Source organism: Equus caballus, chromosome 16 (genome assembly GCF_041296265.1).
Source record: "Equus caballus isolate H_3958 breed thoroughbred chromosome 16, TB-T2T, whole genome shotgun sequence".
NCBI classification, from domain to species: domain Eukaryota; kingdom Metazoa; phylum Chordata; class Mammalia; order Perissodactyla; family Equidae; genus Equus; species Equus caballus.
In genome coordinates this window covers 72,114,720-72,141,386 of record NC_091699.1, presented here as the reverse complement: position 1 = coordinate 72,141,386, position 26,667 = coordinate 72,114,720, and the positions used below count along the sequence as shown (strand labels likewise).

Genomic DNA, 26,667 nt, shown 5'->3' with positions numbered 1-26,667 from the left:
TCTTATATTGTAAGTAACTATTAACTTAAATGGCTAAAGATGTGATTAAATTAAGGATCTTGAGAGAAGGAATTTATCCTGGATTATCCAAGTGGGCTGTAAATGTAATCGCATGTATCTTTATATTGGAGAAGACGAGAAGGTTCAACACTATACACAGTGGAGGAAGTGATATGAAGATGGAGTAGAGGGAGATGTGGCCACAAGCCAAGGAATTCCCACAACCACCAGAAGCTGAAATAGGCAAGGAATGGATTCCGCACTAGAGCTTTCAGAGAGAGTGTGGCCGTATAGATACTTTGATTTTGGGTTTCTCATCTCCAGAACCATAAGAGAATATATTTCTGTTGTTTTAAGCCACCAAATTTGCAGTAATTTGTTATAACAACTCCATGAAACAAAATAGTATAGAAAATCAGGACTTAGAAGCCAAATAACATGGGAACTCTGAGCTCTGCAATCTGGCATACGCGTGACTTCAGGCAAATCACTTAATCTCCCTGGCTCTTAGCTGCTATCTGTAAAATGGGAAAATACTGTTTACCTTCTATTTAATCATTGGCTTACAAGGTAGTACATGTTTGAGTGACAAGACTAGACCATAGGAAGCATACAATAATGGTAGGCATTTCAATATGCTACCCATCAGTCAATTAAAAAATTATATAAAAGATCAAGTTATTTTAGAGGAGTTCTTCAATTAGAAATATGAAAAAGTCATTTTAGAACAATTTGTAGTGATAATTAATACACACAAAATCTTTTATCTATTTGTGATCTTTGATAGTCACAACAACAAATAAAAAGAAGACAATAAAAGAACAGAGAGTGCAGCTGTTCTGTAATATCAAAGTCTCATTGCATTTCTCACACACGTGGTTGGCTGAAATGGATACTGATGTTTAAGTACCTAACATCCATTCCCTTCTCTTTCTTTTCTGAAGTATGCTAGTTAACGTTCAAATAGCCACACAGCCTGTGAGACTCAGAGCTTGCCTCATCTCCTCATCTTGAGCTCCAAGTCTAAGTACCTAAACTCCATTCTCTTTATAAAGGATTGCTTCAGAAATGAATACGTGCCACGATTTGACCAATGAGACCCAAAGGACCCATTTATTGGAGGCTTCTTAGAAAGTTCTTTTTTGCTTATCTGGGCAAGAGTCTCTGAGGGCTCTCTTTGTTCTATTCAATGTGAATAAGGAAGAATGCTACTGTTGCTATCCTATGACACTTTAGGATGAAGGTGGCACTTTGGACTGCAGAATGGAGAGATGATTGATGATTCTCTCATTGATCTTTTCAATCAGCCAACACTGGTCCTCACCCTACCTTTGCATTCCCAGTTAAGCAAGCCAATGAAAAGTTCCATTTTTAAAAAAGACAGCTTTTAATTATATTTTCTGTTGCTTACACATATATTAAGTGATAGACTGGCCTAGCAAATGCTGGGCCCAGCTCTGGCCCTAAATAAATCCACTTGTTCACTGGAAGATAGTCATGGCCCTAAATACTTATTCTCCACAATTTGGTTATTAAATTCAAATCTAATAAAGGTGGTGTCATATGAGAGAATCAACCAGAAAACAAGTCATGCTCAATAGCTAAGAAGGAAAGATAAAAAGTAGTGAGGATAATTATAATTTGCATTTCCTTTTTTAGGTTTGGGGAAAAGAAGCAAAAGCAATGTAGTTCTTAGGACTAAATAGATTTTGTGCAACTGTATACCAAATGGCTCAGGATCCGTCCATTGTAAAATTTGCTTAGAACAAGTTTTCCCTCCAGAAAGCTGTTATAATAGCATATGTTGCCTCCAAAATTCTCCAGTTGGATAATGTCCCTGCTGAAATACTCCTGTCCCTCTCAGGAATGTGATAAACACAATGTGATTTGGAGGGTGGATCAAAGTGAGATTATTATTCTTTTTTTACAAATACCTAAACCAAACACATATGTTCACTAAGGTAAAAGACACAAGTAATAAATATTAGCTTATGATCTAATGGGGAAAGCTAAAAAACATGGGAAAAGAAGTATGCAGCCTAAAAGAGGGAAGGTTTTCTATGTTATTTGGAAAGGTTCTCAGTAAACCAGAAACTGTACTTGAAACTATATTATTACAGGAAGGGAGGCCTTGTTTCCCCTTCTCCCATTCATAAGTAATGGTGTGTTGTTTCCAGAAAAAATAAAAACTTCTTCTAGGCCACAATCATTGTTTCTTTAACCAAATGTCTTTTTCAATTTGCTATCCTGAGATTCCATTACATAATCCTTCAACAGTTGTAGAAGCAAGGTATATTAATAGATTCTGAATACGATTTCCAAGGAAATCACACGGTGCTCCAGAGCACCTTTTTGAGTGAGGGTGGGAAGAGAGTGAAGTCTACAGATGCCTTGGAGCCTGGGAAGGTCATGCAGGTAAGGAAAAAGGCGTCTAGCTTTTTTACTTAGGTATATAATTATCTATTGTCAATGACACTCTCACAATAAGATCTTTTGGAGAACTTTTAATTGCTGATGATAGAAGCAAACAGGAAAGAGAAAGTTATTTTTCAGGGCTGATGCTGTTAGTCATTTGCTATTCTGGCTCTTCAAAAACAGCTTTGATCTATAAACAAAAAAGTTTTTCAGAAGACCTACCAGGAGAGAAACATATATATGGAGTTTTCAGAGTCACTTTTTCAATTGTTATCATCAAATACTTAATCTGTCATCTACTGCTCTCTTGCTCTCTCTCGTCCCCTAACCAAATTTAGCACTAAAACATATTTACATTTCTCCGTGTTAGACCAACAAGCTGTGGGGACCATGAGCATGAGGTGCAGGAAGTCAGCTGGGTGTTTATTTATGGGTTCACAAATACTGCCATGGGATAGAACACATTACAGCAACATAAAAAGAAAACGCTCAGACCTGCATTTTAGACCCGAAGTTGACACACTTTTTCTGTCAAAAGCTAGATAGTAAACCTTTTAGGTTTTGCGTACAGCCTCTATCACAACTATTCCACTCAATTGTTGGAGTAAAAAAGTAGCCACAGATGATATGTAAATGAAGGAGCATTGCTGTGTTCTCATAAAACTTTATTTCTAGACAGTGAAATTTGAATTTCATATAATTTCCGCATATCATGAGATATTATTACATAGTCTTTTGACTTTCTCTTTCGACTATTTCCGAAATGTAAAAACCATTCTTACTCACAGACATGCAAAAACACATGGCGGGCAGATTTGGCCCCCAGGCCACAGTTTGCCAGCCCTGCTCTAGATCCGCCTGTGTTAAATATCATGGAGTGGTGAAAACCAGGACGTATCACCCAGCTTACCCTAGGCTGCTTCTTCTTCCCATTTCTTGAGATGATCCTGTCACTTTTATATGTTGCAGCATGAGAAACTGTCAGTGGGGACATAAAACTTGTCTGAAGAGCACTGTGTGATGATTTTACTAAAGAACTATAAAATAATTCAAAATATCTTTATAGCCCCATAGAGTCTAAAGTCTTTCACACGGAGCAAACATTGGAGTGACAGAGACAAAAGATGAAAAAAAGTTAAGTGAAACTTTTTGTTGTGTTTCGTTGTCACATACCTTCCTACAGGCCTCCTTCTTTCAGTGTCTAATTGAGAGAAATGCCTTCCAGCTACTGAAAGCCTTTGGCTTCTTTCTATCCCCTGTTGGTGTGTAAAAACCATGCTGGGTTTAACGTCTTCAAACAACAGCAATTTATTATGTCTAGCAATATGGTGAGCTGACTGTGGAGTTCTTCAGCTGGGCTTGCTCATGTAGCTGCGTTCAGCTGGTGGGGAGGTACAGGTCTGGACTCATCTGGGACAGTTGGAATAGCTAGGCCTCTCTCTCGACATCCCAGGCTTCTTCACAGTACCTTGAACTCAGAGCAGCCTTCTAAGTGAACATAGGTGGCAGCTGCAAAGCCTCCTGAAGCTCAGGTTCCAGAATTTGCACGGCATCACTTCCTCCACATTCTATCGGTTCAGAGCAAGACAGAATACCAGCCTAGATTCAACAGAGAATTTGTGGCCACCAAACAACCTACCATATCACACTTATCTCGGGGCATGTGGAGTCTATGGGCCCAAATTATCCCTCTTATTTTGAAGTATTTAGATTTTCATTAACTGCACATTAAGACAACAATCTCAGTGGCATAGTTACAAAGCTTAATGATGAGCTTTCAGAAAAACACAGATGAATGCCATTTATAAGACTAGGTGTTGTAATAAAATTGGTTTGCGTTGGCTATTGTCATTTGGCAAGATGGAAAATTCAAGGAGATTTCCTGTAGGGACAACATAGAGGATGAGCACAAAAAATACGCAAGTGAGACCCTCAAATATGTCAGGGAGAGGCTTTAGGACCAGTAAGTGAAGGATTTGGGAGAAAGGAAGCCATGTATGGTGTAGATTGTAGAGAAAAAGGTAATGGGAATGCTTTGGTCATGGTCACAGCATCATGGATCAGGAAGAGCTCCCAGAAGTTGTCATAGTGAACTTCGGCATGAGTCAACAACAAAGTGGCCAGCCTTCCTTGTTAGAGTGTTTCTAGTTCAGATTGTCTCTTCCTCCTTCCTCCCTCCTTCCCCTTCTGTGTTCTTTTGAACACTTAGGTTATTAACTATTTTTCTTTCAAATAATATACACTTTTCCTATTATTTGTCATGTGACTTTTTTTATGATGACTCTGATGACTTAATTTATGATACATTTTCTTGTAATTTTATTTTTAATTTTTACAAATGTGTATGCATTTTTCTTTGCTTTTATGAATTTTTCGGTTTCTAATCTTCCTCTAGAAAGTTCTCGTACCTTTGAAGTTATATAAATATTATTTTAAAATTTATTTTAATACTTTTACCATTTCTAAAATTTAGATCTTTTGTTCACCTTAAAACTATACATCATTTTAGGGTGGCTTTATCTTTCAGATAAAGAAACCAATGGTAGATAACTGATTATGATATAAATAATACTTAAATATAATCCTTCCTCACCAGTGCAGGTCAGCTAGGACTCGACTCTGCTCTGTTCTCAGGCCCAGGCTGACAAGGCAGCCACTCTCTGGAATGATACGAATGTAATTTAGAATACCTCTTAATTAGAGAGGATGTGCTAATAGGGAGTCAGGAGAGGAAAGAGTAAGGTAGGGAGGAGAATGAATTTTATCCTTAAATCTGATTCCCGTCAGATGTGATTCCTATTGCTTATGTGTATTTTCCCCCACCTTATTTCCAGCACTGATTAATTCAATTTGACCCATTTTTGTAAAACCAGGCAGTGACTGGTAGGCAGGAAAGATGACTTCAAATTCAACTTGGCCAATCAGAGGTTCTTTGGAGCCATGGTGGATGCTCAGTGATAGATACTTCTTTATATTGACGCTGCAATCAGATCTTTGGAATGGCTGCTTACATATTGGTCTGAGGATGGGAATTTATATCCAAAGGGTTGTTTTGCAGTTGTAAATCTTTATAAGTGAAATGAAAGTCTTTTCTTGCTTAATTCAGTCCCACAGTCAATCCATCACCTTTTGAAGGCCAAATGGTACAGAAATACAGTATTTTCAGTTTGGGTTATCTCTATATTTCTTCTGCTGTCAAATAGCAGTTAAGCTGATGTGGGAGGATTATTTTGATAAGGCCATCTCTAAAGACAGAATTCAAAACAAGAACCTTATGATCCCCCTCATTAATGTCAAATAAATGGTATCCTGCTAGATATTGTTGGGACACTTCTGGAAAAGCCGTTCTCTTTCAAATTACACTGTGTTATATTTTCTGAAGAATGTTTGGGTGTTGTTTGAAATAGTTTAGAATAAAAGCTTTTAAGAATGGTTGGCTTTTAATTGGAAACTGTGGTTTATCCCAGAGAGTAGCTCCTGGGTAATTAATAGAGAATGATCTTAGTTCTATTTCAGAACAAGCTGAACAGGACCATCCCAGTGTGGGGAGCTCTGAGCAGTTAGAAGATGGTATGAGCACAATGAGCTCTTGGGGGTGGGGAAGAGAGTTTCAGAACCAGTGGCTGAAAGCACCCAGGAGACCAATCTTAGCTCCTTTGCTGCTTTGCTCTTTGCTGGGTGTCTTAAAATGGGCCTTGTCACAAGGTCACCTGGTGTTAGTGGCCCAAGAGTTATCCTGGCCATTTGGGTTATCCTTGAGGCTATGTTCCAGCCCAGGAGAAATGTAAGCCTGTCATCTGCTTTAGAAAAGTGGACTCTGGGGATACAAAGCCAATTTATATTTCTCATGCTTTGTAGTCCAAGGAAGTGAGAGGTAGATTCTGATTCAAGGGTGACAACAACTGACAATGTTTATTTAATTCAACTAAAATTTATTAGGCCCTTAATATGTACAGGACACTGTATCAGGTGCTGCAGGAAAAACCAAGGAGTTATCTATTAGTGGGCATACATGAAAGTCAGAATACGGTAAGGAGGAATAATCAAGGCATTACTGATTTTGAAAAGGAAAGAAATCCCAGGAGATGGTGAATTCCTTTTTATTTTGGTGAGGAAGATTGGCCCTGAGCTAACATCTGTTGCCAACCTTCCTCTTTTTGCTTGAGGAAGATTGTTGCTGAGCTAACATCTGTGCCAGTCTTCCTCTATTTTGCATGTGGGTCACTGCAACAGCATAGCTTGATGAACAGTGTGTAGGTCCATGCCTAGGATCAGAACCCACAAGTCCCAGGCCACCGAAGTGGAGTATGCACTTAACCACTACACCATTGGGCTGGCTCAGGTGGTGAATTCTTAATGAAAGAGTTATTTGATATGAACTTTGACAGGGAGAATCAATTCCAAGTCTCCCAGGTGGAAATAGGAGGTCTGGTACCTCCAACGAGAGGGGAGACCATGCATTCTAACTTTCACTCTAGCGAGCATCAACTTCATCCAAAACATTGGTTTCCTGCTAGGGGAAGAAAGTCAAAACAGACATGGACTGTGCAGGAAGGAACTCCAGTAGGGAGATAAGATACATTAATAAATAAATATGATACAAGATAGAAAGTAATGCATTACACAGGAAGTATAGATACTTGTTCTTGGAATTGCGTTACAATTTAGAGAGATAATACTCAGCATGACAGGAGGCCAGAGATGGGGATTTGGAGACACTCACATACATCTTATAGAATTTCCACTATGTTATCTAATTTTAATCTTAAAAGAACTGTGAGAGGTAGATAACACAGGACAGTCTAAGATTTATTATCCCTGTTTTGAAGATGATGAAACTCAAGTCAAGAGAGGAGGGTTTTTATCATTATTTTTGGTTATAGTTTTGTTTCACTCCTCAACATGTGGTTTCAAAAGAGTGTTCTCGCTAAAAGGAATTCATCACGAGTTGGGACCAGGGCATAGCTTGTTTTATTCTAGCTAATCAGCTGATTGGACATTATGGATGGTCACTTCTTGGTGTTTTTGATTGGTAACTCGGATGCTGAAGTTGCCTGAAGCTCAGTTTCCTCACGTGTCAAGTGGGGAGTACTAAAGTCTGCCCTTATTACAAAAATCAAATGGGAAAGCCCTTTAAAAATGATAAATCACTACACAAAGGTGAGGTGTTAAGTTTTGCATGGTGAGCATTCAATTCCAATTCAGCGCCATGACATCATTTTAAACATTCACCCCAGCGAAAGACGCTGAAAATCTGAAATATTGAGGCCTGTGAGGAATTTGTCACAATCAGCAAAATTGAACGATCGCTCAGTTGTTCACATTCTAGTTGGAGCTATATTTTCACTTAGCTTTGAAAAGCAAAAAAGATCAATTTTACTGTAATGTTACAGAGCTGCCTTTTTCAACCTCACAAACAGAGAAACAGCAGTGTGTAGCGCCACTGTGACTATGCTGAGATAATTTAAGAGATCCTGATGGACTTCAGAATTAGTTTTATAGATGTTGGTTTCAGTTACAGTACTATTGTACTTCTGACACCTTAAAACATGTGTGGATGTACTGCTAAGCCATGAACAGAGGCAAAACCCAACAACAACAAAGAAACAGAACTTGCTAATCTCTGACACACAGGTCTTAAGGTTACTTTGCAACTTCTTTCTTCCAGAGGATCACTCAGAGTTAAAATGGTGGGAACTATTATTAGTCATTTACTGTCCTGTCTGATACTATGAATACCAGATCACTGGTTGCATATGTGCTGCAAATTTGTTGTCTGTAATAGAACAGAGCTTCTTGAGATTAAAAATAAAGGGTAAAAAGAGCATGGAGATTTAAATTTGCCTAGTGGCAATATTTTTCTGCACAATTGTGGCTGCTGGTGTAATGGAATATAATAGAGATGATCGTCTTGCTTGTGGCGTGAATTCACACATAAAAGCAGCTGGCTCACTAGCTCTTACGACTAGCGCTATTTTCTCTTTCTTCTCCACCTTCTTCTCTTTCTTCCTTGAAACTCTTTTCAGTGAGGAAATCTAGTCTCTGAACTGATCCAGAGATCTTTCTAGCAAAAATAAATTTGTTCAGTGTTAAATTTTAGAAAGATGAACTGAACAACCATGGCAGTTTCCATTAATCCAGAAAACCTTTCAGCATTACAAGCTCTCCCAGGAAGGACATTTTTTTCCCCAGTCCTGTAAGTGCTTTCTGATGTATAAATACACCCCCTGAAAAGACACCTGAATAACCTCAGCCACATTTGCCATATTATAACATCAGAATGTTCAGTGAGAGGGCGTAAAAGTCTTGAGTATTAGAGAAGGGATTTTTGCGGTTAATGAAAGCTCCTAGGAATCAACATCTTTGACTTTTAAAGGGGAGAGATTGACTGCAATTTCTACATCAATGTCAGGTTAAGAAAATATACCTAAATATAGGAACATATTTGAAGATTCACATAAAAAGAGGCCACTGGCTGGAAAATAAATTAATTTTATTGATAATGACTGTGAAGCAGCTTTACACAATGCATAAAGTACCCAAAGAGTACGCTAGAGCTGACAACTGTACAGCAGATCTGATTGGTGGGGAGCCTGCCAGAAACATACAGAGAGGACTTCTGCTCCAAAGTCAGGATGAACACATGCGCTATATCAACTGGACCATGAGGGTTCGGAAAAGAATTGCATTACATTGCATTACGTTACATTAGCCTTTGTTGTAGAAAGGCTTCCTTGTTACAACTGCACAACTGGGGAAACCGAGGCAAGGGTGGTAGAGTGGAGGATTTGGATAAAGTATTTGAGAAGTGATTTTCAGTTCTGAAGGTCTCTATAATGCTCAGATCTAATTAATATATCCCGTAGCCTTCCTTTTTTTTTTTTTTTTTTAAAGATTGGCACTGGAGCTAACAACTGTTGCCAATCTATTTTTTTTTCTTTCTGCTTTTTCTCCCCAAATGCCCCCAGTACATAGTTGTATGTTTTAGTTGTGGGTCCTTCTATATGTGGTACGTGAGACCCCCCCTCAACGTGGCCTAATGAGCGGTGCCATGTCCGCGCCAGGATCTGAACCAGCGAAACCAGGGGCTGCTGCAGCGGAGCAGGCAAACTTACGCACTCGACGGGGAGGCCCCTCCTACAGTCTTTCACATTTTCGTCCTTACATCTCTGCCTAACCCTGGAACAGGTAACACCCAAATTATTCAAAAGTGTTTTAATGTTGGGGTAGACGTTTACAGATTTAAAAAGCACTTTCTCATAAACTGGGAGAGTAGGAAAATTACTGACTCATTCAAATGTTCATGCTGTCTTAATTTTTTTCTCTAGTTTTCGAATTCCAGCAGGTAGCTCAAGTTTGCAATGCATTGCGTTAGGGCTTTGGCCACAGCTGAGAGGTGAAGCACCCTTCTTCTCCAGGCACATGAAAAAACAGGAATTTATTGAGAAGACTACAACGTGTTGCTGGAAGGGCAGAAAGCAACAGAGTACCCTTGGGATGTAGGGGATATCTAAAAGAATGGAGAGTGACTGAGATTTCTCTGGGTCCCTGGGTGTGGCTCCTAGCTATTACTCATTCCCAGCATATACCTCACATTTGGAGAGTGAGAATGGAAAAGATTCAAAAGCATGGCTTAGTGGTACACCTAAAGAAGCTTGAACCTGGCACAAATCAGCCCAAAGCCACTGACAGTTGGGCCTGAAGGGACCTTACAGGTTGAGATAGTGACTGTACTGGCAGAAACCGATGAGTATTGATGGCCTATTACTGCTGTACTGACTTTCACAACCCTATGGATTTATGACTTAAAGATCGGGTGATTAGTTAAAGGCAAAGCAAAAGCAAGAACCCAGATCCTCTCACGCCCCAACCAGATTCCTTTCTGTTACAGGGCTCCAACCTCAACTTTTTCAATTGAAGCTAGCTCTAAATTCTAATCCCACATCAGCTGCCAAAGATTTCGTCTCTGGAAATCCAGCTGTTAAAGCTATTTTTCCCCAGTAGAAACATGGAAGAATTTATATTTTTATGACTCCTTTCCCAGGGACCCTGAATGAATAAAAAAGCTACATGTGCACAGGGCCTTTTTAGCTGTTTGGAAGCATCCTATTATCTATATTCAAAACAGTTGCTGCTGGGGTGCCTTTGCTTCAAGGGGATTGAGAAGAGGATAAGAGGGAGTTTATGACTTATCACAATTGAAAAAATGTGTCCATTGGTTAGGCTGCATCAATTAAGTAAAAGATAGCATTTCTATGCTTTTGACAGGAATAAGAGCAAAATATTTTAATAATCCAATTGTTTCATGCTGATTAGGATCTTTCTAAAGCTCATCTCATATTGTAGATTACTAGAACAAAGAAGAATTAAATAATTACATAATGAACATAGTTTATTGAATATAATAATGCTTTTGCAGTTTTCCCCCTCATTTGAATATGTGCATGTCAGTTGTATGAAGGTTTGATGTACATACAATACAATTCACTAATTTTAAGTGTATAATGTTATGAGTTTTGATAATTGTGTAAAATCTTATAAGTACTACTACAGTCATGATAGAACATTTCCATTACCTGCAGAAAGTCCCCTCCTGTTCCTTTGTAATCAGTCGTCTCCTCTATCCACGACCTTCGGAGGCCACTGATGATATTCCTCTTCTTAATTTTAATTTTAATTTGATAAGAACACTTAACATGAGACACATTCTCTTAACAGATGTTTACGTGTGCAATACTGTGTTGCAAAGTAATCTCAATGTTGTAGAGATCTCTTATTCATCTTGCATATCTGAAACTTCATGCCTATTGATCAGGAACTCCCATTTCCCTTTCCTCCAGCCCCCGGAAACCACTCGTGTATTCTCTGCTTCCATGAGTTTGACTATTTTAGATATCTCATATAAGTGGAATCTTGCAATATTTGCCCCTCTGTGACTGGCTTATTCCACTTAACATAACGTCTTCAGGGTTCATCCATGCCGTCACATATTGCAGGATTTCCTTCTTTTTAAAGGCTAAATAATATTCTATTGTGTGTATGTGCTACAGTTTCTTTATCCATTCATCTGAAGATGGACATTTAGATTGTTTCTACTTCTTGGCTATTGTGAATAGTGCTGCAATAAACATGGGAGTGCTAATTTTTCTTCGAGATCCTGATTTTTGTTCTTTTGGATAAATACCCAGGAGTGGAATTTATAGAGCGTATGATAGAAAACAATGTGGATTAGAGTAGCAATAAATGAAATAGAGAATAGAAAAACAATAGAAGGGCCAGCCCCATGGCCAAGTGGTTATGTTTGCACACTCTGCTTTGGTGGCCCAGAGTTCACAGGTTCAGTTTCTGGGTACGGACCTATGCACCACTCATCAAGCCATGCTATGGTGGCTTCCCACATAGAAGAACTAGTATGACTTACAACTAGGGTATACAACTATGTACTGGGGCTTTGGAGAGAAAAAAAAAAAGAGGAAGATTCACAACAGACGTTAGCTCAGGGCCAGTCTTCCTCAACAAAAAGCAAAATAAGGGAAAACAATAGAAGAAATCAACAAAAAGTGAGAAGACACAAATAAATAAAATAAGAAATGAAAAAGATGTTACAACTGATGCCACAGAAATAATAAAGACTATAAGAGACTACTATGAACAATTATATCCCTACAAACTGGATGATCTGGAAAAAACGGATAAATTCCTAGAAATGTGCAACCTACCAAGACTGAATCATGAAAAAATAGTAAGTGTGAACAAACCTATAATTAGGAAGGAGATTGAATCAGTAATTGAAAACCTCCCAACAAAGAAAAGCCCAGGACCAGATGGCTTCACTGGTGAATTGTACCAAACATTTAAAGAAGAATTAATGCCAGCCCATCTCAAACTGTTCCAAAAATTTGAAGAGAAAGGTGCAATTCCAAACTAATTTTATATGTCCAGCATCACCCTGATACCAAAGCCAGACAAAGACACCACAAGAAAAGAAAACTATGGGCCAATATCCTTGATGAACATAGATACAGAAATCCTCAACAAAATACTAGCAAACCAAGTTTAACAGAACATTAAAAGGATCAGACACCATGACCAAGTGAGATTTATCCCTGGGATGCAAGGATGGTTCAACATAAGAAAAACAATTAATCTGATACATCACATTAACAGAATAAAGGATAAAAATCACATGATCATCTCAATAGATACAGAAAAAGTGTTTGATAAAATTTAACATCCTTTCATGTTAAAAACTTTCAACAAACTAAGAATAGAGAGAAATTACTTCAATGTAATAAAAGTCATATATGAAAAGCCTACAGCTAATATCACACTCATTGGTGAAAAACCAAAAGCTTTTCCACTAAGGTGAGGAACAATGCAAGGATGCCCACTGTTGACACTTTTATTCAACAAAGGACTGAAATCCCAGACAGAGCAATTAGGCAAGGAAAACCATAAAAGAAGTCATCAAAACCAAAAAGGAAGAAATAAAATCATTCCAGTTTGCAGATTACTTGCTCTTATATATAGAAAACCCTAAAGACTACACACACACACACACACACACACACACACACACACAAATTTTAGAACTAATCAAAGAATTTGGTAAAGTTGAAGGATACAAAATCAACATATAAAAATCATTTGCATTCTATACACTAACAACAAACTACATAAAAAAATAAGAAAACAATCCCATTTACAAAGAATAAAAAGAAGAAAATGCTTAGGGATAAAGGTAACTAAGGAAGTGAAAGATTTGTACATTAAAAACTATAAAACATTGATGAAAGAAATCAAAGAAGACACAAACAAATAGAAAGACCCCGTGTTCATGGATTGGAACACTTAATATAATTAAAATTGTTAAAATATCCAAACTACCCAAAACTATCTAAAGATTCAATGCAATCTGTATCAAAACCTCAATGGCACTTTTTATAGAAATAAAAAAAGAATCCTAAAATTCCCATGGAATCACAAAGGACACTGAATAGCAAGAACAATCTTGAGAAAGGAGAGCAAAGCTGAAGGCTTTACACTTCCTGACCTCAAAACATATTAGAGAGCTGCAGTAATCGAAATAGTACGGTACTGGCATAAAGACAGACTGGAGACCAATGGAACAGAATAGAGAGCCCAGAAATAAATCCACACATACGTGGTCAACTGATCTTTGACAAGACTGACAAGGATATGCAATAGGGAGAGGACAGTCTCTTCAACAAATGGTGTTGGGAAAAACTGGATATGCACATGTAAAAGAATGAAATTGGACCCACATCTTAACATCACACACAAAAATTGAATGTTCTTGATCTCAATCCCAATGGGTGGAGAGAGGTTTCCGCCATACTACCAAGCAGTTCTGCAAGACCAGCTGGATGTCCTACAATTCAACTCAATTCTAACACTATCTACCTGGAGATAGCATCAGATTCCACAGGTTAAGGGCTCAGTCCACAAGACCACCCTCTGCTTCAGATACCAATCCCAAGCCCAGGTTGTTACCCGTGCTTCTGACCAACTGGCTATAAATCAGATGTTCCCATGACCTCCTCCTTGGGTTCAGTTAATTGGCCAGAGTGGCTTACAGAACTCAGGAAACCTATTTATTCACTAGATTACTGATTTATTACAAAGGATATTAAAAGATACAAACCAACATATAAAGAGGTACATAGGGAAAGGTATGGGATAAGGACTCGGAGCCTCCTTGCCCTCTCTAGGCACACCCTTCTCCATGTGCTCACCAACCCAGAAGCTCTCCAAACCTCATCCTTTGGGTTTTTGTGGAGGCATCATTACATAGGCATGATTGATTAAGTCATTGACGTTTGGAGATTGATTCAACCTCCCCTGAAATCAGGGGATGGGACAGAAAGTTCCAACCCTCTAATCGTGGTTGGTTCCTGTGACTACCAGCCCCCTACTTAGGTGCTTTCCAAAAATCACCTCATTAGCATACACCCAGTTGTGATGGAAAGGAGGTTGTTATGATTAACAAGACATCCATTTGACCTTTCCGGCTCTGAAGAGATTTCAGGAACTGAAGACAAGAGACCAAACATAACAAAAGATGCTCCCATTGCTCTTATCTCTCAGGAATTTCCAAGAGTTTTGGGAGCTGTGAGCCAGGAACTGTGGATGAAGACTTATATATATTTCTTATTATAAATCACAATATCACAAAAATCAAACCAAAATGGATTAAAGACTTAAACATACGACCTGAAACTGTAAAACTTCTAGAAGAAAACAGTGGAAAACCTTCCTGATGCTGGTCTTGGCAAGGATTTCATGAATATAACACCAAAAATACAAGCACTAAAAGCAAAGATAAATGATCTGTTTTCTGTCCTTATTTTGTTATTTATCTCTTTCAGAATTTCTTTATCATTGGGATAATACAGGATGTACTTTTTTGTGTCTAATTTCTTTCACTTAGCATAATGCTTTTCATATTCACTCATATTGTTGCAAGTATCCATTTATAGAAGATAATGTCTATGTCTGATGACTATATTCTAAAATACAAGAACATGATCTCTATCTATTTACCAAGAATATGTGATGTCTGTAGGCATTTTTAGAGTCCATTTCAGACCAGAGAAAAGGAACAAAAGTTTAGTAAATCCAATACTATTAGCTATATACTGTTTTCTGATGAATAAAGAGAGGTTACATAATAGTAAAGAGATAGTTCAAATTTCTAAGCTAACCAACCAGTTTTCGAGGTTTCAGTTGTTTATGACTCATTTAGTGATCGAGTTTATGTGAGTTTGGAAGGTTTTTATTCCAGTTACTCTGCAACTTGTTTAAAATACAATACTCTGTGTACCCGGTGTGGGAATACATCCTTAAAATAAGATAGCAACATTCTGTTGGTACTTTAAATGCCAATCCCTGTTAATAAACATAAAGGAAATCTACTTTACACCAACTTTAGTTCTTTAAAATATGGGGTCTTTTTCCTCTTGAGATTCCATAGGCAATGTTCAGAATTCAGAATAGAAAAAGAAACAGTTTAAATGATACTTAAAAAACTATTTGAAGGGTCTTTTCATCTTTTAAATTTCAAATAATTAGGCTTAAATTTATTTTTTATATGAAATAAGATCATGGAGAAAAGTAGCTAGAAAGAAGACAAAGCTATCGTCAATTTATTTTTTTCTGTTGTTCAACCATATTGGTCTGGATTAGAACCATTGATAACTGTAATAATATATCCAGTTCAAGTCCCAGATATTCACTATGGAGCCTGGGATCATGTAAGCCTGAGGTATAAGCAGCTCTTGGAAGGTGTAATCAAATAGGTTTCTAGCCCAAGACACCGACTTCACATGTGGCAGGGACTTTTCCCCTAGAATTCAAATACAATGGCTGAGAGGTTATTTTGGCTTTGCTTTTACTGCAGGATTCTAATTGCTGCACACAAATGCATGAAAAACAGTAGAAATCAGGTGAAGATTGTTCATTTCATAGGACCACAAGGTGGACCTATTTAGCGATTCTAAGAATAAAATTCATCCTTAAGTAGGATTTCCCCAAATTTTATGAGCCAGAGTCCCTTTACTTCATCTTCTCCACTACTTATATGTACTGATGTTTTAAAAAAGTTACTCTTTGCTTTTTCATTTTCTTAACAATTCCTTTTGAAGGGACAAATTTTTAACTTTGAAAGTCCAATATATTAAATTATAAAGTCTGATTTATTAAATTTTTGTATAGTTTGTACTTTCTATATCCTATTTTAAAAGGCTTTGCTTAACCTAAGGTCACTAATATTTTCCCCTTTTTTATATTCCAGAAATTCTATAATTTTTCTCTTACCTTTAAGCCTATAATCCATCGTGAGTTAGTATTTGTGTATAGTGTGATATGAGGGTCAAGTTTTCTTCTTCTAACTTTTTATTTGCTATTTTTGCATACTGATATATGATTATTCCAGCACCATTAGTTGAAATGATTATCCTTTGCCCATTGAACTTCCTTGGCACCTTTGACAAAAATCAGTTGGCTATGTATGTATGGGTGTATTTTGTACTGTCTACAATGGCCCATTCATCCATGTATATTTCTACCCAGTACCACAGTATCTAGATTACTATAGCTTTATAATAATCTTTGAAATCATAAGTGTGAGTCCTATAATAGTTCTTCTTTTCTGCAACTGTTTTGATTATTCCAGGTCCTTTGCATATACTTCACAAAGCAGGGGAAAAAATGACTAATGGAGATAGAAAAATTATCAGAAAGCTAAAATTTAGAAAACTAACAGAGTTCACACATGGTTGGAAAATGTTAAAGTTCTTTTGAGCCAAAGTAGAGAAAAGTTTCTGAACACTTGAGACATTCAGCTGAGATTCCAGAAAGGCCATGCCTTAAAAGGAAGAATAAACTGGCCCTACAACAAAAATTTCTCTGCATATGTCCTAAAAAATTTTAAAAGATGCCTAAAGATGATAAAATAGACCCACAGGTAAACTAATTGCTTTCTAGAAGAAAACTTAACACTTTTTAAAGCAAACAACAAAATTCAGATAAACCAAAATGTATCCTTCAAGGATCCAGCATCCAATAAAAAATAATTAACATGTAAAGAAGCAGAAAAATGTAAATTGTAAGTAGGCAGTAGAAACAACCAAGGAATGAAAAAGTTTATTAGAGGACAAGGATTTTAAAACAGCTATTGTTATTACTATGTTTAAAGATTTAATGAAATACATGAACACAATGAAAAGGCAAATAGAAACTATAATGACAGAACCAAATGGAAACTGTGTGGTGAAAAACACAATGCTTGAAATGAAAATTTTACTGGATGGTTCTGACAGTTGGTTAGAAACTATAGAAGAAAAGATTTGTAGACTTGATGAAAGGGACTTATGAACTATTTGAACAGAAGAAAATAGAGGAGGAAAAAGCTGAAATAATGAAGAAATATTCAAGAACTTGTGAGACGGAGGCTCAGCATACGTGTAACTGAAATCTCAGAAAGAAGGGAAGAAAAAATAACTTAAGGAAATAGTAGCCAAAAAATTTCAAATTTGAAGAAAAGCATCAACCCACATATGCAAGAAGCTCAAAGAAAATGCAGAAAAATAAATAAACCACTAAGACACATCATAAGAAAACTGTTGAAATCAAATAATTAAAAAATGTAAAACAACTATAAAAAAAGTGTGTTAAATACAAAGAAAATAATATCACTGGTTTTTCATTAGATCAAATGCAAGCCAGCTGATAATGGAATGACAAAGTTAAAGTAATTGAAGGAAAAAGTAACTATGAATGTAAAATTCTACTACTAGAAAAAACATCCTCCAAAAAAAAAAAAAAAAGCATTTTCAGGAAAACAAGAGCTGAGAGATTTTGTCCCTGGCAGAGCTACAGTAAGAGAAATATTAAAGGATTTTTTTAAGCTGTAGGAAAATTATACCAATGGAAATTTGGATCAACCTAAAGGAATGAAGAGCATAACAAATAGTATACATGTAGGAAAATATGTATTTTTCTCATTGCTCAATTTCTTTAAAGGCAATTGTGAGGTTTGTATCAAGTATAGAAATAAAATGACTGAAAAAAGGATAAGATGGATAAAAGTAAAAATGCACAATTATTAAGTTCTTTCATTATATATGAAATGGTATAAAATTATTTGAAGGTAGGTTGTGACAAGTTAAAGATGCAAATTGTAAACCCTTAAGTGAAACGCACAAAATTACAAAAAGAAGTATAGCCTATAAGCCAATAAAGGAGATAAAGTGAAATATTAACAAACAGTCAATCCACAAAATAAAAATAGGAAACAAAAAAAGAATGGATGAGACAAAGAGAAAATGAATAGCAAGATGGTAGACTTAAATCCAGCTATATCCATCATTGTATTACATGTAAATTGTCTGAATACACCAAATAAAATGCAGATACTCTAAGAATAGATTTTAAAAAGCAAGAAACAACTGCATAATGTCTTCAAGAAACGCACTTTAAATGTAAAGAGTGAAGAAGGTTAAAGGCATATGATAGAAAAGATATATCATACAAATAATAAACATAAGAAATTTTGATTGACTATATTAATATCAGATAAACTATTTCTGACATGGAATATTACCAGAGCTAAAGATGGATATTCATGATGATAAACATTATACATAAGACTGGAACAACTCAAATTACTTAATGATATTTGTAGAACTCTGTCAAAAAGTATAGCATATATGCTCAAGTCAAGTACACAGGAAACATTCACCAAGATTGACAATATTCTGGGTCATAAAACAAGTCTCAAAATTTTAAACCAATGTTTAAAACATGACTTCTGTTCAGCATTATACTGAAAGTCCCAGACAATGTAAAAGGTAATAAAAAAAGCAATAGAATTAAAATAAAATAAAGTAAGATAAAATGGATACAAATTGAAAAGGAAGAAGTAAAACTATATTTATTTGTAGATGACATGATCATGTACCAAAAAAACCTAATGAATCTACAGAAAGCTACTAGAAATAGGCAGTTTAGCAATATGATAGTCAACAAGATCAATATAAAAAGCAATCATATTTCTATATATGATCAACAAATAATCATATTATTTTAAAAACATCATTTTAAGGTGTTAAAAAGCTTAAAACACACAGGGATAACTTTAACAAAGATATGCAAGACTTACATGTTGAAAAGAACAAAATATCACTCATAAAAACTAAAGAAACCAAAATAAATAGGGAGATATGCCATGTTCATGGACTGAACTACTCAATATTGTTAAAATGGAAATTTTTCTCAAAATGACCTGTAAATTCAGTACCACCACATTCAAAATCCAAGCATACTTCCTTGTAGAAATTGACAATCTAATTCTAAAAATCATATACAAATGCAAAGAACATAGATTAGCAAGAAAAATTTTGAAAAATCAGAACAAAGTTGAGGGATTTACACATTACTGTAAAGCTACAATAATGAAGAAAATGTGGTATTTGCATAAAATATATAGACATATAGGTTAATAGGACCAAATAGAGAGCCCAGAAATAGACCTACACATGAATGGTCAATTAAATTTCAATATGCCAATGTCATTTAATGGAAAATATAGAAAAAAATGAACCTTGATACATACCTTGCACTATACACAAAATTAAACTCAAATGTGTCAAAGACCTAAGCATGAAAGAAAAATTACAAAATTTCTGGAAGAAAACATGGGAAAAATCTTTATGTCCTTGGAGTAGGCAAAGGCGTTAATCATAAAAGAAAAAAATGATAAAGTGGATTTTATTTAAGCTAAAATTTTCTGCTTTTCAAAATTTCTCCTTAAAGAAATGAAAAGCGAGCCACAAGGTGGAAGAAAATATTTTGATACATATACCTAAAGAGAACTTTTATCCAACATTTATAAAGAAACTTACAATTCAATAATAAAAAGAAAAATGACATTTTAAAAAATGGCAAAAAATTTTAACAAATACATCACAAAAGAAGGTTTATGAATGGTCACAGGAAGACATTCTCAACATTGTTAGTCATCATGGGAATGCAAATTAAAACTGCCGTGTGACACCAGCAACCATCCACTAGGATGGCTGAAATGAAAACTTCTGAAAATATCAGGTGTTAGAGAGGATGTGGAGCAACCAGAATCGTAGCACTTTGCTGGTGAGAGTGTAAAATGAACAAACACTTTGGCTTGGTAGCTTCTTATAAAGTTAAATGTACATTTAATATATTCTACTCCTAAGTATTTACACAAGAGAAAGGAAAACATGTCTCCACATGGATGTTCATGGAAACTTTATTTAAAATACTACAAACAAGAAATCTTTCAAGCATCCTTGAACAGTTAATGGATAAACAAATTGTGGCATCTTCATTAAAGGAATATAAAGCAGGATCAAAAGCAATGAAGAAAATCTCTTGTGATCATAAGACTCCATGTAAAAATTTTCTGGTGATTATTATTAATAATAGCTGATTAAAAGAACATAAGATAAATTCTATAAAATATCAAGAATGATATAGGCTTCAGCATCAATTTTTTTTCTATTTGTTTCGTGTGTTTATAGATGTAAGCACTGAGCATTATGTACACTTGCATTGTAGATGGGCAATGGAGGTTTTGCCGTGGCAATGTTACTGAATTATTGGATGTCTCTGTATGCCAGTAATCACATTGTGATCTACCAAAAAAATATTTTCAGCAATCTTGCTAAAATGAACAAGATTGGAAAGCTTGTTTGTTGAAAATCACTTAATTTGCAAAAGGAGTTAGTCCATACTAGAGTCATTCACTCTTTCCATACAAAAAGCAACATTTCCAATTGTTCCCTCTATTTGGTGTCTTAGAGGGTTATACCAGGGCAACGTACCATAGCAGATTCTGGATGGCTAAGAGGTGAACCTTTCTTTTGTGAATTATGAAGGGGAAGGTGAGAAAATAGAACATGTATAGAGTATCCTCAGGAAACTCAATTTTAGAAGAGTACATATGAAAGCTGATGAGTTGTAAATTGATTCCCTTAAAACAATGCATGCCACAGAATACCCTTTAGAATGACTGCCCCCTGGGGAGGCATCCATGGTCTGAAGACTACTGCTCTAACAGCTCTCCATTCTCACTTCTTGCCTCCTGCAGTCCATTTTCTTGACAGCAACAACTTTAGCAATATATTTGGCAATGAAAATCAGATTTTCAAAATATTCTCCTTCATTGCTTTTCATTCAAAACCCACCTATACATGCCTACTGCAATTAGAATAAAGGGCAAACTCCTCAAGTCTGAAGCCGGTCAGTCTCTTCTCTCGTTTTATACTTCTCTCCTGCATTTCTGTGTTCCAGATAGATATGTCCTTCTGTTTCTCAGACACATCGCATTCACACCTATCCTGATCTTTGTCTCCTGGTTACTCAATCTAAAGCAGTCCCTGTAGACGCTCCTTGTCTTATTGCTCTGTTTCACCTTCCTAACATTTATCACTGTCTGCTATCGCTTGCTCCCTCTTCTAATAGGCTTCATGACAGCAAAATCAAAACCTTTCTTGTCTTTTTTTTCTCTTCATTACCTAGAACTGTGCCTCGTATGTTCTCAAAAAAACATTTTTCAAATGGGTGAGTGAGCTGATGAATAAATACCAAGTAGTTTTTATAAGCATTAGTTTTTAGAAGACGTTTTGGCATTGTTGAACAACAAAAAATTGCTCTATTTTCTGATGTGATTTCATTATTTCCTAGAGCTAAAAGATTCATGTGATATGTCTCTCATTTGACTGTATATCTCTAAGGAACCTTCGTCTGCAAGACAATTTAGAGAAGGGAGAAATTTCAACAAGTTCAATTAATTGCACGGTAGTTTCCCTTAGGACATTTCCAACACTCTTCTTAGGTTTTATTCGTAAAAGAGCTTCACTAAGTGACTATAATAGACAGCATTTGTTTGAAAAGTGTCACCTCCAGACCTGTGGCTTTATTGATTTCTACACTGCTTTTACTTTTGAGGCATCAAAGTCAGAAACAAAATGAATTTCATGTTAAATGGTTGATTGTAAAGGGGATTATTTTCTCCAAAGACTTCTGAAGAAATGTTGTGTTTCTGAATCGGATAAGATTAGGTAGTAATTACTGTCCTGAGCTGAGCAGTAGCTTCTATTATTTCTACAGTAGTATTTAGCACAAGATGATGCTGTAATTACTAAGAATTGACTAAGGATAAAATGGTGGCCAAATGAGAAACTATGAATTGAGGAACTATTTCAGGGATAAAGGTCAGCATGAATAAACCTTAATGGAAAAGAGAAGAAAGTAGGGGTTAGGATAGTGAAAGATAATGGTACCTGAAGGAAATTGTATCAAAAGAGAAAATGTTTCCCCATAACTCCTTATAAAGTCATCATGAAATACAATAGCATAATACCATGAAGAAAATAAGTTAAATATCCATGTTCAGAAATATTGTGGGAGACCTGAATTCAGTTTTAACTTGTTCCTCCTGTTCCCTCCACACACTAGTGCAAAATCCATTTGTACCGATTTCTAAGATTTCCCTCCCCAGTGGTAAAAGCCAATTAAAGTTATGCATACATTTCAAAAATCAGACCTGCAAAGAAGCTGGAAGTGGTTTGTGATAAAACTAAACCAAAAAACAAAAAATACACATTCAGAGTAATGTTTTAAATACCAGCAAATATATGTTAAAATTAGGTGTGATTGAAGTTATTCTTACCTATGTAAGAAGGTACAATTTTTCTTATTCTTGGTAAGAAATTCCTAGTTATTTTCAATGAAAGGAGATTAAAAGGTCTAGAATAATATATCTGACTTTTATTTAACAGTCTGTTTTCCTGTTTGGTGGTTTAAAAAATTTGTTTTGAAGAAGAAAGTGACTGTCTTATTAGCTCAGAAATAATATATTTGGTAAGTCAATCCACTTCCATATTTATAACATAATGATGATCAAAGTCATTATAATTCGTAATGAAAATGCTAAAGTTTTCAAGTGTTTTAGAAGTTAATTTTTCAAAATTGGCATTCCCGTTCCTTTTGAGTTTTGGAATGTTGCTTTATAGGATTATAAATGCCCAAGTAGGCAGTTGTGAAAAAAATGGAGGGGAACTTTAGCTTAGAGTTGGAAAAATGGATTTTGACCTTTAATTTTATTTGTTAACCATGCAATGGGAGATGTTATTTCGTAAGTATGAGTAATAATTTCCTCAAGTGTAAAAAATAGGACCAAAAGTAATCCTCACAGTATTACTACAAGGATCAACTGAAAATATGGCTATGAAGTTGTTCATTAAAATACAAAGTGCAAAATAAAAGGAAAAGTAGATACTGTGCGACTCCATTTATATGAAGTTCAAGAAAAGCAAAACAACTGTATAGTGATAGAAATCAGAACAGTGATTATGGGGAATTGGGCTACTAACTGGAAAGGAACACAGGGGAACATTGTAGGGTGATAAAATAGTCTATGCTTTTATCTAGGTGGTAGTTAAAAGATTACATACAATATAAAAAGTAGAGATGTGCACTTAAGATTTATGCATTTTGTGGTAAATTAAACCTCAATAAAATAAGCAGAAGGAAAATATTACTGTCATACTTATCCATGTTCCTTTGCACGGCCACAATGGCAGTCATGACCTGCTCCTTGTCTGCTTTTCTATTCTCAAGTCTGGCCACTTCATTCTTTGTTTTCAATCAACTTTTGGACCAATTGTTATTTCCTGGCCGCAACATATGCCTTTTTACAGGTGAAAAGAAATTGTAAAAGGTCTACCTCTTTGCTTATTTACATCTTATTCCAACCTTGCCAAGCAAACTTCAAGTCCTCTCTCAAAGCAGAGCTCATCTGCCACTCATTCCAAAAATCTTTCCAGAAATATTCTACATGGATAGAGATAATCAGATAATCCTCCTTTGCAGGGCTAGCTTCATGGGCATGCAATCTTGGCAGTAGCATGCTGTCCCAGGCTTAGAAAGTTCTTGCACTTGGTTAACACTGTGCTGTAGCCATCTTGAAATTCTTAATTTTTCAACAAGGGAACACGCATTTTCAATTTGCACTGGGTCCTGAAATTATGTATTGGGTCCTGCTCTTTTGACCTTTTGCTCTACCTGTATCAGCATCATTTTTGTCAGGATTTATTATTTACTTCTCTGACTCCCTGACTTACCAAGAATCCCTTTAATCATGACTGTCTTTCAATTTCTATTCCAATAATTTAGCCTAACTCTTAACATTTAATGAGCAGTGAATGAGTATTTGTTGATTGATAGATTTGCTAATTGACCCATTAATTGGATGAATTAATAGCAGAGTGAATTAATTAATGTTATTGGATAACAGAGTGATATGGCAAGCTAAGAAATGATAACAGAGTTGAGTAGTAAATTAAAAATTGTAATCGCTCATTAATCAGATCTGTGAATTCATTCACTAAACATTAAGTACCTACCCTGTGTTAGAAGACTTGGTTGCCTGGCACTTATAACTCACATCTATCATTTCGTCTCCTTGACAGCCTGATTTGACCGTCCTCCTCCCCCACACGCCTGGGCCAATGCAACAGAGACCTCCTTGCAGCGTCTTGGTCCCTAAAGACCACGGCAGAAACTGAAGGTAAATCTGGGGAGAATCAGTGAGTTTTAAGCAAGCTGCCATACTGTTTTCAAGCTTACTTTCTAATTTTCTTTTAAACTCTACTCATCTTATATCCTCATAAAATCATTCCTTGGCAACTCACTTGGCAATTTACTCCTTGTCAATTCAGTGAAAAACAGAAGACAGGTGAAAACGACTAGGGAAGTGGTATTGGATACATTGCAATATTCATTTTGTTTCAGAGGCAAACCCTCTATAAGGCAACTGTTGGAGACACCGTGATTTTCACCATGTTCAAACTCCACCAGGATTCTCATTGAGCCTCTCGTAGTGGTTTCTAATCTTTTAATAAATGAGCAATGTTGTTATTAATAGCTATATTACCATTCCCCAAACCCATTCCTACTCCCAACCCTGAAAGTAACTTAGCACATTGTTATTTTCTCCAAGAATTTGCTTGCAATCTAGTCTTTACATACTGTCTCAAAATAATTTGTTTCCCTTCCTCTAAGAATTTTTCAGTTGATGAAAACTTGTACTCTTTGGCATCACAAACTGCCTTGCTCAAGCCCAGACTGCGCCTGGACCACCCAGGGAATTAATCACAGCGTGGTGTGTGACAAGACACACTCTCCACAGACTGCTCAGAAGTTGCATTTCTTCATGAAGATAAAGTACTAAAGGCTCCACATCATTTGCCATCTGTAGAAGTAAGGCCTTCCTTGTCATTTCTAGCATTTTAATCCTGTGAGTCTGGATTTCATTTCTTTCCAGTTTCACAGGAAACTAGAATGACTGCATTAATCCCAATCCATTGAAAGCACAGTTTCTAGTTTTCCTCCTTCCCACACATATCAGAAGAGGTCATCTGAATGAGATGTAGGCCAATACAGACCTGGAGCCCTCTACTCGCAGAATTGCCATTTAGTCTAGCCCAAAAACTTTTTCTGAACCATTTGTGCTAAGAGATCCAGAAGGAGAACTTGTTTTTAAAGTAAACTTAAAGTAATAATTGATGTAAACTTCTATTGCATATAAATACGCTTTGAGGGCTATGAGCTGATCTAGATCATGTTTGAATCATTATAATAATGATTTGTGGCAATAACTCTAATACACTGTGATGTTAATTCAGTTTGTTTACGTCTTGCTGAAGGTGTTGAGAGGAGGTAGCTAATAAAGATATACCACCAAAGACAGGACTGGATGAAATCTGCCTATCTTCACACACACATACACAGAATATACTATGTGAGTATAGTGTGTGTGTGTGTGTGTGTATGTATATATGTGTGTGTATGTATGTATATGTTCATATATATTTATATATATGTTTATGTACACTATACATATATATATTGTGTGTGTGTTTGTGTGTATGTGTAACCTGGTTCTACGAGCCCTACAAGTTGAAGCATAAATGGAAGAGTGTAAGTTACAAAATGCTCATTATCTAAGAGGAAAAACTTTTTCTTGCTATAATCTCCAGGAGAAGTTATCAACATGAGGTATTTCACAGCCTTGGTTGATAACAAGCTTTCTTAGTTTTCTTCCTCAGTCATTGATCGTTTCTTCATAGCCTTGGTGGACGTGTTTCAATAACTGAAGTTTAGACATTGGAGTGTCCGGGATTATTTCCATGGACCCCTCTACTTCCCTACATGCATTCACTCCCCCCGTAATCTCGTCTAGTTCCTGGGCTTTCAGCAACATTCCCCAATTTTTATCTTCTTTGTGGATTTCCTCTGTGAGCTTCAAACTCAGTTAGCCCTGGTGCACCTCCATTTCAATAGCAATAAACACTTCAGAATTAACGTGTACAATGGGAAACTCCTGATCTTCCCTCAAAATCTGCTCTAAGTGCAATCTGTCTCATCCTATCAGCTGCTGAGGCCAGAAATCTTAGAGTTTTTGGTTTTTTTGTTCTTCTCCTAGTTTCTCTCTTTAATTTACCATATATAATCCATCAGGAAATTTGTTGGCTCCACATTCAGAATAAATTCAGAATCTGACCACCATTCATCCACTCCACCATTGAGACCCAGTCCAAGCCACGAGCATCTTTTGTCTGGATTATTGTAGTGTATTCCTACTTAGCTGACCCATTTCTTCTCTTGCCCCTGTGCCTCTGAGAAGACAAA

General features: G+C 36.1%; 1 protein-coding gene and 1 long non-coding RNA gene across 4 annotated transcripts in view; one reads left to right on the top strand and one right to left on the bottom strand.

Annotated features, from left to right (window-relative positions):
- Nucleotides 1-26,667, bottom strand: part of ZNF385D (zinc finger protein 385D) — an 804,272-nt gene that overhangs the window by 348,862 nt on the left and 428,743 nt on the right. The gene's annotated exons all lie outside the window — the stretch shown is intronic.
- Nucleotides 2,329-25,721, top strand: LOC102150934 (uncharacterized). Of its 3 annotated transcripts, XR_011427342.1 has the most exons (5): nt 2,329-2,415; nt 3,482-3,549; nt 9,384-9,603; nt 24,447-24,544; nt 25,039-25,721. It is a non-coding gene; the product is annotated as an uncharacterized lncRNA (long non-coding RNA). The 3 variants fall into 3 exon arrangements; XR_011427341.1 differs by lacking the exon at nt 3,482-3,549 and having other exon boundaries at nt 2,330-2,415; XR_288572.4 differs by lacking the exons at nt 2,329-2,415; nt 3,482-3,549 and having other exon boundaries at nt 3,567-9,603.